The following is a 13,756-nucleotide window of genomic DNA, read 5'->3' as shown; positions in this document are numbered from 1 at the left end:
TCTACTCTGCTCCGAGTCCCTCCCGGATGTCCGAGCTCCTCACCCTATCTCTAAGGCTGAGCCCAGCCACCCTGCGGAGGAAACTCATTTTGGCCGCTTGTACTCGCAATCTCGTTCTTTCGGTCATTACCGAGAGCTGATGACCATAGGTAAGGGTTGGAGCGTAGATTGACCGGTAAATCAAGAGCTTCGCTTTCTGGCTAAGCTCCCTCTTCACCACAACGGACCAGTTAAGCGCCTGCATCACTGCTGACACCGCCCCAATCCGCCTGTTAATCTCCCGCTCCATCCTACCTTCACTCGTGAACAAGATCCCAAGATACTTAAACTCCTCCACCTGAGGCAGGACCTCCCCCCGACCTGGAGAGGGCAATCCACCTTTTTCCGGCTGAGGACCATGGCCTCAGACTTGGAGGTGCTGATTCTCATCCCAGCCGCTTCACACTCGGCTGCGAACCATCCCAGCAAGAGCCGGAGTTCACTGTTCGATGGGGCTAGGAGGACCACGTCATCCGCAAAATGCAGAGATGAGATCCTCCTGTCACCGAACTTGAAACCCTCCACCACTCGGCTGCGCTATGGGAGGGAGCAAAAGCTGTAATGAGAGGACATATTATTTCTTATTCCTCAGCTAGGGCAAAAGCAAGACGAACGCAAGAGAAACAGCTAGCTGAAGAAATAAAAGAAATAGAGATTAGACATAGTAAAACAAAATGTGACAAAGACAAGCGAGAGTTAAAGGAAAAACGGATAAAATTGGAACATGTCCGGATATCTGAGATTGAGAAGCTAATAAGGTTCACACAGCAAGAAAGCTACGATGGAGGGCCAAAATCCTTAAAAATACTTGCCTACAAGCTCAAAAAACAAACAAAGAAAGCACACATTAACCAAATTAAAAACAGACCAAGCTGAAATGATAACTAATAAAAACCAGATTGCAGAAGAGTTTGCTAATTACTATGAGAAATTATATAGGTCAGAGGTAAATAAAGATATTGGATATATTCAGGAATATTTAAGAAAAGTTAAATTACCAAAAGTAACACAAGAAAACAATGTGAAGTTGACAAAACCAGTTACAGTAGAGGAGGTAAGTAAACAAATATAGGATTTGAAAACAGGAAAATTTCCAGGTGACAATGGATTTTTAAAGATCAAGTTACTGCTACCACTACTACTTAGAGCATACACTTATGCGTTAGATACAGCAAAATGGGCAGAAACATGGACATCATCTATGATAACACTTATACATAAGGAAGGGAAAGATACCTCGAAGTGTGCATCTTATAGACCCATATCATTACTTAACACAGATCATAAAATAATATCAGCAGTTCTAGCTGACAGGTTAAAGAGTATCATTGCTGATATAATAACAACTGATCAGTGTGGATTCCTTCCAGGAAGGGTTTTGGCCGATAATATTAGGCAAACGTTAAATATAATTGACTACACAAGGAAAGAGATGTAAGGCGTCCTTTTGATGACACTGGATGATGAAAAGGCTTTTGACTTAGTTAGCTGGCCTTTTATGTTTGAGACAATAAGGACTTTTGGTGTAGATGAAGAATTATGTCAATGGATACAAGCACTCTACAGTAAACCTGTCTCCGTAGTAAAAACAAATGGTACTTTGTCAAGGAAATTTCACGTTCAAAGGGGCACCAGGAAAGGACACCCTCTCTCCCCAATCCTGTTTGCTATTTATATTAAAGGGATAGCGATAGCTATTAGACAAAATACAGATATCAAAGGGATAAAGATAGGGAAAGAAATACATAAACTAGCATTATATGCCGACGATGTAATCATTTATTTAACTTTGCCTGAAATATCAATACAACATTTAATGGAGATGATTAAAGGATATAGCACATTTTCAGGATATAGAATAAATGAGAACAAATGTGAGTCTCTGACTATTGGAATACAAATAAATTCAAGTTTGAGAAAAAGTTACAAGTTAAAATGGGACACAGAGAGCATAAAGTACTTAGGTATTTACATTAGTGATAACTTGGACGAAATGTACAAAAACAATTATGGTGCTCTGGAAAGAAAAATAAAACAGGATTAAAATAGATGGAAACTAATACCAGACAGGATATATAGTAGACTGGGAAGAATTAAAATGATGGTACTCTCTCAACTCTTCCTCTTATTTCAAGCATTGCCAGTTATTCTACCAGATAGCTTTCTTACTGTACATGGAATAAAATGATTGCAAATTTCATTTGGAATGGTAAAAGACACAGAGTTAAATATAAACTACTTATACAACAGAAAGACAAAGGAGGGTTGAGTGCCCCAAATTTACAAAATTACTATTATGCTACACAAGTTTAAACAATAATGAAATGGATGAGGTGTGATACAGAGACAAAATGGATTAATATAGATAAAGAGTTGACAAAAGGACTAATCAGAACGTTGCTTAGAGAGAGACAAAAACAATTCCTACAAGTATTTTGTATTGGTAATACCATTAAAACGATTGTGTAAAAAATTCAAAATATAGAGTGAGAGTATACATCTCAGAGAAATGGCATATGATCCAAATTTTATAACACATAGGACAGATAAGATTGTAGAAGGATGGGCCAGCAAAGGACTAATTTTATATGCACAACTTTTAAATAAATACACCATAGAGACATATGAATCTCTGTGAAAAAAACAGTTTTTTAAAGTATCTGCAAGTAAGGAGTTACATTAAACAAAACTCAGAAGAGGAGATGGAAAATGATTTAATATTTTTTTTAGTAGAGAGCAGAAGTAGAGGTAAAAAAAACTGTTTCAAGTGCTTACAGAACATTGCAAAAGCTAACAAATGTGGAGAGTAAAACAAAGGATAAATGGGAGAAAGAACTGTGCGTAAATATTTCCAACGAAGCCTGGAGAGTTTTCTTAAAAGAAAATTTTGAAATAATACAATCGAAACACTGGAAAGAATATGGCTGGAAAATAAGTCAGAGATACTTCATTACACCTGATAGATGTGGGACACCTGATAGATGTGGGAAAATCACACCTGTACAAGCAACTAGCTGTTGGAGAAGATGTGGTGAGGAAAAAGCAAATCATTCTCACAATCACATACTCTTCACATGTCCTGAAATTAAATTCTTTTGGGAAGACGTAGAGAGAGCTACTCAATATATTTTTGATATTAACGTACCACTGACACCAGAAAAGGCATTTTTAGGTATTAACATAGCACACCAGATAAAAGCGAGGGACCGAAAGTTATTTAAAATACCGTCTTTGACTGCCATGAAGCAATTGACCATAGAAACAACCTAGAACTCCAGAATTGCATTCATTGTTTGACACTACAGAACAAGTACTGGAAATGGAAAAAATCACACTAACAGCTAGAAATTGTTCAGTGAACTGGGAGAAAATATACCCTAAACATATAGTAAACAAAATATCTACGTCCTTCAATAGCCACAAAGTGTAAAACAGACATTCTGTGCACAAAAAAATGCATACATACATACATACATACATATAATACATACATACATGAACACACTTTTTTTTAAGGTTTCTGTGGTTATATGTTCCGTTTTATGTTTTCATGTATAGGTATAAAAAGAGGATAGTGCAATTGTACAAGAGCAATGTGGTGACTTGAAAGGCACAACAATAAAGTATTAAAAAAAAAAAGTTAAAAAAAAATGTATCTGCTGATTTACAGACATCTCTTTCACAATGTAAGCTGTGGGGAAAAGTATTGTTGGGCCACATGGCAACATGTCACAGACTAGGAAGTTGTAATTCCAGGTTTGGCCACTATGTTAACCTGGCTATGTTGGTCTGGTGAGTAGGTATAGGTGCAGCTGGAGCAGTTATGTGACCCGCCCACTATACCTACATGTCAGTCCACAATCAGCCCCTTTTGCCCCCTGGTCCGGACATGGAAACCCTGAAGAAAGCGCTAAGTTAGCATTTAGCTAGCTATGAAGTGCTAGGTTAACAGGTAAGGTTAAAATAATGGTAAGGGCGATATCTTGTTACTTAAAAGGTGAATAATGTCTTAATGCATAATGAATTATGAAGTGGATTATTGCTACGTTTGGCCTCATATTTGTTCACTACACATTTGTGTTGTAGCAGGGTTCAGAGAAGCAAGTTTGTCAGTTTGTCTTGTACTTTCTGATTTTTCTTGAGTTTTAAGTTCATTTACACTGTCTTTTATTCCCTCAGTTTTTATACACTAAAGTGTTTTATCAGTTCTTTGTTGATTTCATGTCTTGTCTGTTCTAATTATCAACATATAAAGCACTTTGTAACTCTGTTTTGAAAAGCACTTTATAAATAAATAAAGATTATTATTGTACTAGTGGTGGATACAGTTTGTAGGGGTGTGTTGTGTATGCTACGAATGGAATGTGTCCACAGCTATACATGAATCGTTCCTGGTGTTGGGATTCACTGGACAACGGATGATTTGTCATTTGTTAAAATCTAAACTGGACATGTGAGGGCTTTTCTTCTCTGCATGCTCTTTGTTCTTCAAACAAAGACAGTTGTTTGACACTCATCTCCACAGGGGGTCACCTTTCACCTCCCAGTGAGACTCAGTCGTCAAACTTGTTTGGACAGTTCTGTTACAGTGACATGCCCCTCCGCGAGCTCACTGTAAGAAACTCTAAGATAAGTCCTGCATTCTTTCAGAGCCTTCCTCTTTTCTGCTGGGCCTGGAACAGCCCAGATGCTCAGACCCTTGCTCCTTGCCCTGAACCATCAATGGGAGGGCAGTTGCTCACAGACTCTCTTTTTCCTGGACCACGATTTGCCCACGCTCAAGACAGAGGCAAACCTGAACCAGAGAAGTTAGATTTGCAAGCACAAGGTTTGCAACTAACTTTCCAGCAACAAGGAGAACCAAGTTGAGTTAGCACACAGTGTCTAACTCTGCAAAGACCCTGAGTGACCAGCTTCCTCGGAGTTTCACCTTTGGAACAAAGGACACAACAAAGATTGCATCTGGAACCACAGCTCTTTCCCGCCTTCCTCTGCCAGCTAACAAATCAGCACACCACCAAAGCGACTCTTTCTTCCATCCATTCAAGGATCGGTAACCTAACAACTGGGTATAGCTTTATCACAGCTTTACAGGCTAAGCAAGACTGTTTAACTTGTTGTATGGTATTTAATGCTGTCATTGAGTTATTGTTGTGATTGTTTGCAGTTAGGTCATTGGTTAGTTGGCTTCGCCAAAGCTAAGTGTTTAGTTTGCTAATGCTGTTCACAGACAGATTCTTGCACACAACTAGACAATCTCTGCACTAATCCAGACTGTTTGCAACACAAATCACATTGACATAAGCCCTATTCGGACGGGATTAGTTTTACATAGGTACGTGAGGTAAAGTAATAATTACCAGAGATTTTAGTCCCATCCGAATGTGCCGTGTCAGTAATCATTACCGCACTATGTCAGTAAAGATTACCGCGACTTTTACCTTCTGTAAAAGGGTCCCGGAAAATTACCTCAGGTAATACTAATCCTGTGCGAATAGACCAGCAGTAAATATGTGTGACTTGTGTGTAGATATTTCGTCATATCCTGTTTACAAGTGGTTTTTCGCGGATTTTCAAGCATGGAGGCTCTTGAAGAAGCACTCAGTTTTGCACTTCACAGTCGGACAAGTCCGTGTGAAACCTCAGGTACTGTGGGCCTACGACGAACACGATTCAAGTGTGTTTGAGTGTGGTACGCACAGGAAGCAACGTCATACGCACATGACGACAGGAGGGGACTGCGGTGCATGAATGGATTTACCCCTCCCACCTGTGGTAGTTTTACTGATACTTCTTATCCCGTGCGAATTGGCCATTAATATTACCGACGTCCTGTGGTAAAGTGACATTACCCCACGTGCCCATGTAAAACTAATCCCGTCCGAATGGTACTATAGACTCATTAACAAATAGGCTTTCAACAGAGCTACACCCAAAGAGGCATCTCAAAGTTCCCACTCCTTTTCCTTTGTCTTTCTCCTGACCACACGGTCAGACAAATACCTCCCCCGATCTAAAGCCAGCTTTGATTCCGCCATCTTGTAGTTCTCTCTCTCTCTCTCTCTCTCTCTCTCTCCCTCTCTCTCTCACTCTCACACACACACACACACACACACACACATACACACCAAGGTTGTATATAGTTTGTTAGTTAGAATTTGTGTGTTTGGTTTTACTTTATGAATAAATGTAATTCTTTGGAATCATACCTGCTGTCTGTTTAATGTTACACAAGAGTGAATGAATAGTCAACCTCTGCTGCATCAAGAACTCCAAAATCTTTCAGGCTTTACTGTTAAGTTTGGTTATGGTTATTATTAAATTATTAATCAGAATTCCAAATTAATAGTTTAGCGTATTTTATGAGACTGATATCTTTAACTGGCTATCATTTTCCCTTTCCGGGAATGGTGCCCCACGAGATGATTTAATGTTAATTAAGTCACATTATTTAACATGATTATTTAACATATATTATTATTATTAATAATATAATAATATAATATAATAATAATAATAATTAATTATTTCCAATAGCCACTTTACAACATTAATGGTGTCCCCTTGGTGAGGCCTAATATTGTTGTTCCCAACATAACTGGTGCCTCCGTGTGATGCCTAGAAATGTTGATCCCTACATAATTGGTGCCTCCATGTGACGCCTAATTTATGTTCCCTACATAACTGGTGCCTCCGTGTGACATCTAATCTATGTTCCCAACACTGGGGTCTTGGTTGGCACAAGGCGGAGACAAGATGAAGATGTTGCATGAGCTAAAAGGGACAGGTGCATACTGGGGTTCTAAGAACATCAGAAATTTAGTTGTTGTAGTTTCAACACAGCAGTTGGAACTGCAGTAGTAGCTGTGACACAGCTTATGATACTCAGCCCAATTCATTCCTTACATCAATAATACATTTTTCCATCCATTGCTATTTAGGGAAATATATAAAAACACCCTTGCTGCTGTCACAGTTGCAAGAGAAGTGATGGATGAAATAAAATGACCCTGCTGGAGTTTGTTTCATGACCTTTACCATCGACTGATAGACTGTTATGTCATCTGTGTGTGTATGTGAGCGTGAGAGAGAGTTTGTGAGCTAGGTGAGCTGGGGTAAGGTTTCAGTGTCTACACACCAGATCACATCTGACTGACCAGACCAAACACACACACACACACACACACACACACACACACACTGACACTAACACACACACACTGAACAAAGGAGTAAGTGCCAGCCACCCTGGATAAGGACTACAGATTAGAGAGAGACAGATGGACTGACAGGCAGATGAACAGGGAGAGAGGGAGAATCATGTGGTTCTGCCATGACTAGGGGAAGCAAAACCCAGATTTGACCTTCAGATAGAAAATCATCATTGAACTGCCACCAAACTAGACTGTTGATGTAATGACTTGATCTTTAATCTGGTGACAATCTGCTCTTAAGCCTTTATGGTGAATGGAAAGCTTGTAGTGTACTGACTATATTTCTAAATGCAGTATAGATTACAAAAGATTAGACTTAAGTTGTTTTTTTTTTGTTTATGTTGTAAAAACAAGTGAAGACAAGGCTGTTTTAGGATCACTGCAAGTATTTCCATCATGTCTTTACCAATGTTTTACTGAATTCTTTTGAAATTAATGCAGATGTGCCAAAAACTACAGTTCCTCTAATGTCCACTTGATGCTAACTCCAAAGCAAAGTCAAGCCCCTAAGACCCCCATGTTAAAACATCCAACTTTACATCAGAAATAAACATGTTTGCAGCCACGTACCAAAAAAAAGTTTTGGTCTCTGTAGCTAATTTCAACATTCGTGACAACTGTAGGGGGGTCGAATTTGTATATAACTCACCTGTTTACATTTTGATAAAGCTTAAAGTTATGCATAATTAAGGGCGAGCTGCTTTGGCTGACAGGCTGTCTGCAAATAGTGTCCACAGCTTCTCAGTCAGATCCACCCCTCGCTCCCCCACAGCACCAGCCTTTCGTCCAAATGTGGTCACTGGCTCCAAAAAAAACCGACAGCCGAAATGCCAAATGCAGTGCTTCAGTATAGAAGTCCACAAACCAATGGGTGACATCACAGTAGCTACATTTATGAATTTTACAGTCTAAGCTTAAAATGAATGTGAGCTAGGGTTGTAAAGGGGAGGGCTTCTTCCTATCCCCCACCACCAGCATCTTTGAACCCGGCTTTCATTGCTATGTATCCTTAAAGTTTCAAGACCTCATCTTGCACGGTTGGGATGCTGTGATGACACACACTCTCACACACATATACACACATACACACACACACACACACACACACACACACACACACACACACACACACACGGTGATAGTAACGTCTAAAGTCCCAGACACACCAAACCAACTACAGAGGACTAGTGGCAACAAAAACCCTCTGTTGCGTCACCTCATATCACCATGCCTCAGTGAAGAAGTTGCACATAAACACACCACAAAGACTACAGCCTTTGACCAACCAGCATGTATATTCTGCGCCTGCGTGAGAGGAAATAATTCTCCACAACAGCAGACGCCAGTAGTCTGTATTCATCATTCAATAAGGGAAACCAGAAGACCGTCTTGAAACTAGTCAGACAGTTAGCACATCAACACCACAATCCAGTGTTGAAAGAACAGAGCACATTTACCATGGACCAGTGAACAAAAACACAAACCATCAGGAAATGTTTCTGCTAAAGAGCTCAATGGCTAAAAAAAAAAACAGTCTTACCTTATGTAACAAAGTTGTTTTGTTCTCACTCCCTCTTGACTTAAGATGTTTGTTTACTTTCCTCACAAAAAAGCCAATTGGGTCTAACAAGGGCCAGTGGGGTGGGACACACTGCAAAGACAAGGGAGACAGATGCTCCCCAATGGCCCAACTTTGACTGACAACCAGCTGTTGGCTCGGTGTGTCAGGGCCTTAAGTTGTTAAAGGGTCAGAGTGAGCAGTGACTTGAATCATAAAGTGGTGCATTTTTTTGGGTGTGAGTTGTGCGGTTTACCTTGTTCTGAACGAGTTGAAGGTTGGGCTTATTTGTCACTGAAAATGTGTTTGCACAGGTTTTGGTCCATGAGTCAAAATATTACTTCCATCAAGTATTAGGGAGAGATGATGTCAAATCAATGTAATAAAATAAGTTTGTACTTCTGATAAATAGTAGGTTTACTTATGAAATCATGAATGTTCAGTCAATATTGGTTAAATGATAGTTTTGTTGTGAAGTTGCAAATGCAAGATTTCGAATTCAATGTAAGTGGAGCCACAATAATTAGTTGATCATCCGATTAGCCAATTAGTTGACAAATATATCATTTAGATAATCGATTTATTGTTCAATCAAGCAAAATTGCCAAACATTCTGTAGTTTCCTCATTCTGTTTTGTATGATTCAAAATGAAATGTCTTTTGGTATTGGACTATGGTTTTGCAAAGCAAATCATTTGAAGACATCGCCTTGGGTTTCAGGAACATGTGATGCACAAATGCTAGCTGCAGCCCAACATGTAAAAAAAAACTCTTATTCTGTACTCAGCAGCCATTTATATAACAACTGTGAATCATTGTCACTGTGCAGCATCACTAGTGTTTGACACACGGGTCTTTAAATTATATTGAGCATCTTTAAGTGTTCAAGCCTGAGATAAATACAGAAAGGTTATAAATGAAAGGAAAGACCTTGATTAAATAAGTAAAGAGATATAATTATGTAATGGGAGGGATATGAATAATATGCTATGACCCAACCCTTTACCTATGTGCGCCTATTGAAGCGTCCTCTCCACCACCATCACCAAAACAGAAAGAAGGCTGTTTATCTCTCCTGTAGAGTTCCACACTGTTGAAGAATCTATGGTTTTAACTTTCATCTGTCACCCATCATGTCATATCAGAGGTCACTGACTGAATCACATTCCCTTTTTAATCAAGCAGTCATGTCAAAATGGCTCCATTGTGATTGCATTGCATGTAGTGGATTTTTCTAGCAGTGTGAATCATTACACGCTTTTCTCTTGACTAGTAGATGAAACGCAAGGTCACAGATAGATGACACTGTGCTGCCAGCTTGGTCTCATATAGACACACACAGCACATACACACGCACACACACACACACACACTACACAATGTTTCCTGTATTCCACACTCACCGATCAATCAAGCCATGGGGCAAATTATTGCATAAAAATACCTCTTGCATTAGGAGATAAAAGGCAATCAGTTTTATAGTTTTTTCTGATTCTGTAATTGGTATCATAATCACACCAAATCAAATTCTTTCTTCATTGCTCATAAAACTTTATATAATTTCTTGTGAAGTTGAAGCTGTACATAACATTGGGAAAACATGAATAAATATGGCAACAGTAATCAATCAATTGGATAAATATGACTGTCGTGGACAATTATTACATCTGAAAATCTGTGAATGCTATCATGAATAGTAACTGTATGAAGATGTATGAACTCATTCATGGTACTGGTTTAGATATGTTTGAAGACCTGAGAGTCCTTCACCGACTCCAGGGTGTCTGATGGTTAAGATGTTTAGGCTTCAGTGTAAGACACAGCTGTATGACTTGTGAAATGTACTGTTTAAGGCTGAATCATTGCTCTGTTTAAGTTTTTGGTATGTCTCTGTCCATGCATGTGTTGTGCTAAAAGATCTGATTTGTGTTGTAATGGATATATAATCACATAAGATCAACTGCGGCTCACTGAGTTCATTATATCATTCATCAAAATGAAGATTGATGAAGAGTGCAAGATCATCATTTCTACATCAATTTGGCCTTGTTAGCAGGATCCCAACAGAACGATGAACGGTGACTAAAGAAAGATTTTTTTGCTTTTCCTTTAGTGTGCCACATGATGGGGTCATAGAACAAGAGAAATTATACTAACTTGAATATTTGGATATTATTCATCAAAATGAAAACTGATTAAGAGTATAAGATTTTCTACATCAATGACTAAACTTTTTGTCTTCCAACATGTTAATCTCCTTTTACTAATCTTCAATCTCTCAGTTTTTCTCTTTGCCCTCTTCTACCTGAGTTATTAATGTCCTACATTTTCCAGAATGCCAACCACTAGAGACCAATGACTAGTAATAACAGTCGTCTGTGTCTTCAGAGATTCTCAAGGAAGACTGTGCATAATGTACTCACTATGTCCAGTGTACTGAGGCTGTTGTCAGTACAGACATCTACATTCTTTAATTAGGGATTGGGGATTGCTGAACATCCGTGCAACAAAGAATCACTAGAAAGAAGCTTGTTCTTGATTCAAAGGGACTGACAACCAAACCTGACAACTGATGTTAAATTAGGTCATTTCATGACAGGGATCAGCACAATATAATATAAAATTTAAATAGAAATTGCTCACTCTCAGACCCCCTTTAAATGAATAGACCATACACCTGGAGAATATCGTCGTCATCATAAAGCATACATCAAATTGGATGTCATTTTTTCCCAACAGGTATCATCACTCTAATGCTGAGCTTCACAGCAGACCACCTTGAATGGATCTCTTCTCAAATATGTATAGCAGACAGAAAACAATAATCACCTACAGCAGTTGTTAATTCCTAGTCTTGTCAGTGTGTTTCATAGGCCTCAAAAAAACTTTGAAGCCAATCAAAAGCACAGAAAACTGGAGAGCTGTGTCTTACCTGTTGTTCCAGCTGTTATAGTGTTGTGATGTCAACTGCTTACACTGGTGTGACAGCCACAAATTGTTCTGTTTCTATTCCTATACTACAGTTGTTCTCTTCTCCGTTATATTATTCCTGTCTTTTCCTTTTATAAACCCCCTGACTCTCTCCCTCTCTCTCCCTTTCTCTCCCTCTCTCTCTCTCTCTCTCTCTTTCTCTCACACACACATCTCAGTGCCAGCGGGGTGCATATTGAGTGTGTGTGGGCAGCAGCCAATCAGAAAACAGCAGCCTTAGCGACATTTGCATCACACACATGTTCAGCCTCACACACTCACACTGACACACTTATTATAGGGACGGATGCAGACATACACAGTATCCGCTCTCTCAAACACAGATACACACACACAAGTGAAGCACATCTGTCATCTGCGACCATCTTATCCAACCATTCAGAGGATTTTTTTTTTTTCCTTTTACACAGAAACTCCACATGATAATCTCCTTTATACTCACTGTCTGACTGCGATGGTTATTGCATCATTGTGATTTTGTGTGTGATGTCTTTGCAGTGTAACAGTCCTTGTGTTCTGTATAAGGCGTGGAAAAGCTGCAATTTGTGATGTTATCCTGATTAACATGGCTTAATGACGTTATGTAAGACATTGATGTATAATGTGATGTCACAGCAAGGTAGTTTTTTTATTCAGAACAGTTACATATGAGACAACACTGGACAACATAAGCCTCAGTAAACCACATGAAATTACTAGTCCCGTGCTTTAATATATCCAAGACACACACAAACAGGTTGCAGGTTGGGTTGTTAAAGAAAAGAGCAATGTCTCTTTAAAAAAAATTGGTGAACCCTGTTTTGTCTAAAGGCCTGCTATTGACCCTTAGAGGCTTCAATGTCAAGTAGAATACTAAAGGTTCCTGAAGGAACCATGGCTGCATTAACCTGCTAGGGGACCCTGGCTCGAAATTAAGCTGCTAGGCTATTAACCCCTTATAATCCCTCAAAGCATAGGCGTAGTTTTAGGTATGGACGCAATGGACATGTCCATACCAAAGCCACGGAAACACGAATTGTCCGTACCAAAAATAATGCTGAGTGAAAACTGTAGCCTACTTCGCAAAATCGCCATTTTAGAATTACCATTCACAACTTGCGAAACCTTATCTGGCCTGGTTGACAGCTGCGTTCAGCAAGCTATCCAATCAACAGCCTACTTTTCCTTCCTCCCTCCCTCCCTCCCTCCCTTCCTCGACCAGCGTGCCTGTCAGTGTCTTGAGATGAGAGCTCCGCAGCTCGGAGTCAAAGCACAATCGATCGGCAACAGCGAGGATTTTGATTGGGCAGATTGGAGTTATTGAAAATAGGGAATAAAATGTTGAACAACTATTATTTTTCTGTACAGAGTTGTATCAGTGACATCTGGTGTGTTTATGCAATTCAATTGATGTCTGTGACTGCAGAATAACTAGTCCAACGTAATTATGTTCATATTATTATTATTGGATTAATTTATTATGTTGATCTGTTCTGTACGACATCTATTGCACGTCTGTCTGTCCTGGAAGAGGGATCCCTCCTCAGTTGCTCTTCTTGAGGTTTCTACCGTTTTTTTCCCCGTTAAAGGGTTTTTTGGGGGAGGTTTTCCTATCAGCTGCGAGGGTCCTGAGGACAGAGGGGTGTTGTATGCTGTAAAGCCCTGTGGGGCAAATTGTGATTTGTGATATTGGGCTTTATAAATAAAACTGATTGATTGATTGATTGATTACATAGGCTACACAGAATAGGCTGTAGGCTACACGGAACAAAGTGCTTCTGTCTGCAAGTAGTTTGATATTGTCAATCATTTCCCTTTTATGATAGCTGGTGAGTGGAGGGCAAAATGCCACCAAAAAATAAGTTAAAAAAATGGATATTCGAAATTTTTTTTGCCAAAGCAGCAGAACGGAAAGATCAGGAGAGGCAGGAGTCTGGAGATGCATCAGATGCATGAGATTAGAGTCTGACTCATA

At 39.3% G+C, this 13,756-nt stretch overlaps 1 protein-coding gene across 1 annotated transcript in view; it reads right to left on the bottom strand.

The window, feature by feature from the left end:
• LOC117271795 (uncharacterized) overlaps nucleotides 1-11,869 on the bottom strand; it is a 56,352-nt gene extending 44,483 nt beyond the window's left edge. The window contains exon 1 of the mRNA XM_033650191.2: nucleotides 11,744-11,869. The gene's annotated coding sequence lies outside the window, so the exon portion shown is untranslated. The remainder of the gene's footprint in view (nucleotides 1-11,743) is intronic.
• Nucleotides 11,870-13,756: the final 1,887 nt, after the last annotated feature.

This window comes from Epinephelus lanceolatus, chromosome 12 (genome assembly GCF_041903045.1).
Source record: "Epinephelus lanceolatus isolate andai-2023 chromosome 12, ASM4190304v1, whole genome shotgun sequence".
NCBI lineage: Eukaryota > Metazoa > Chordata > Actinopteri > Perciformes > Serranidae > Epinephelus > Epinephelus lanceolatus.
This window is presented reverse-complemented; position numbering and strand designations above follow the sequence as displayed.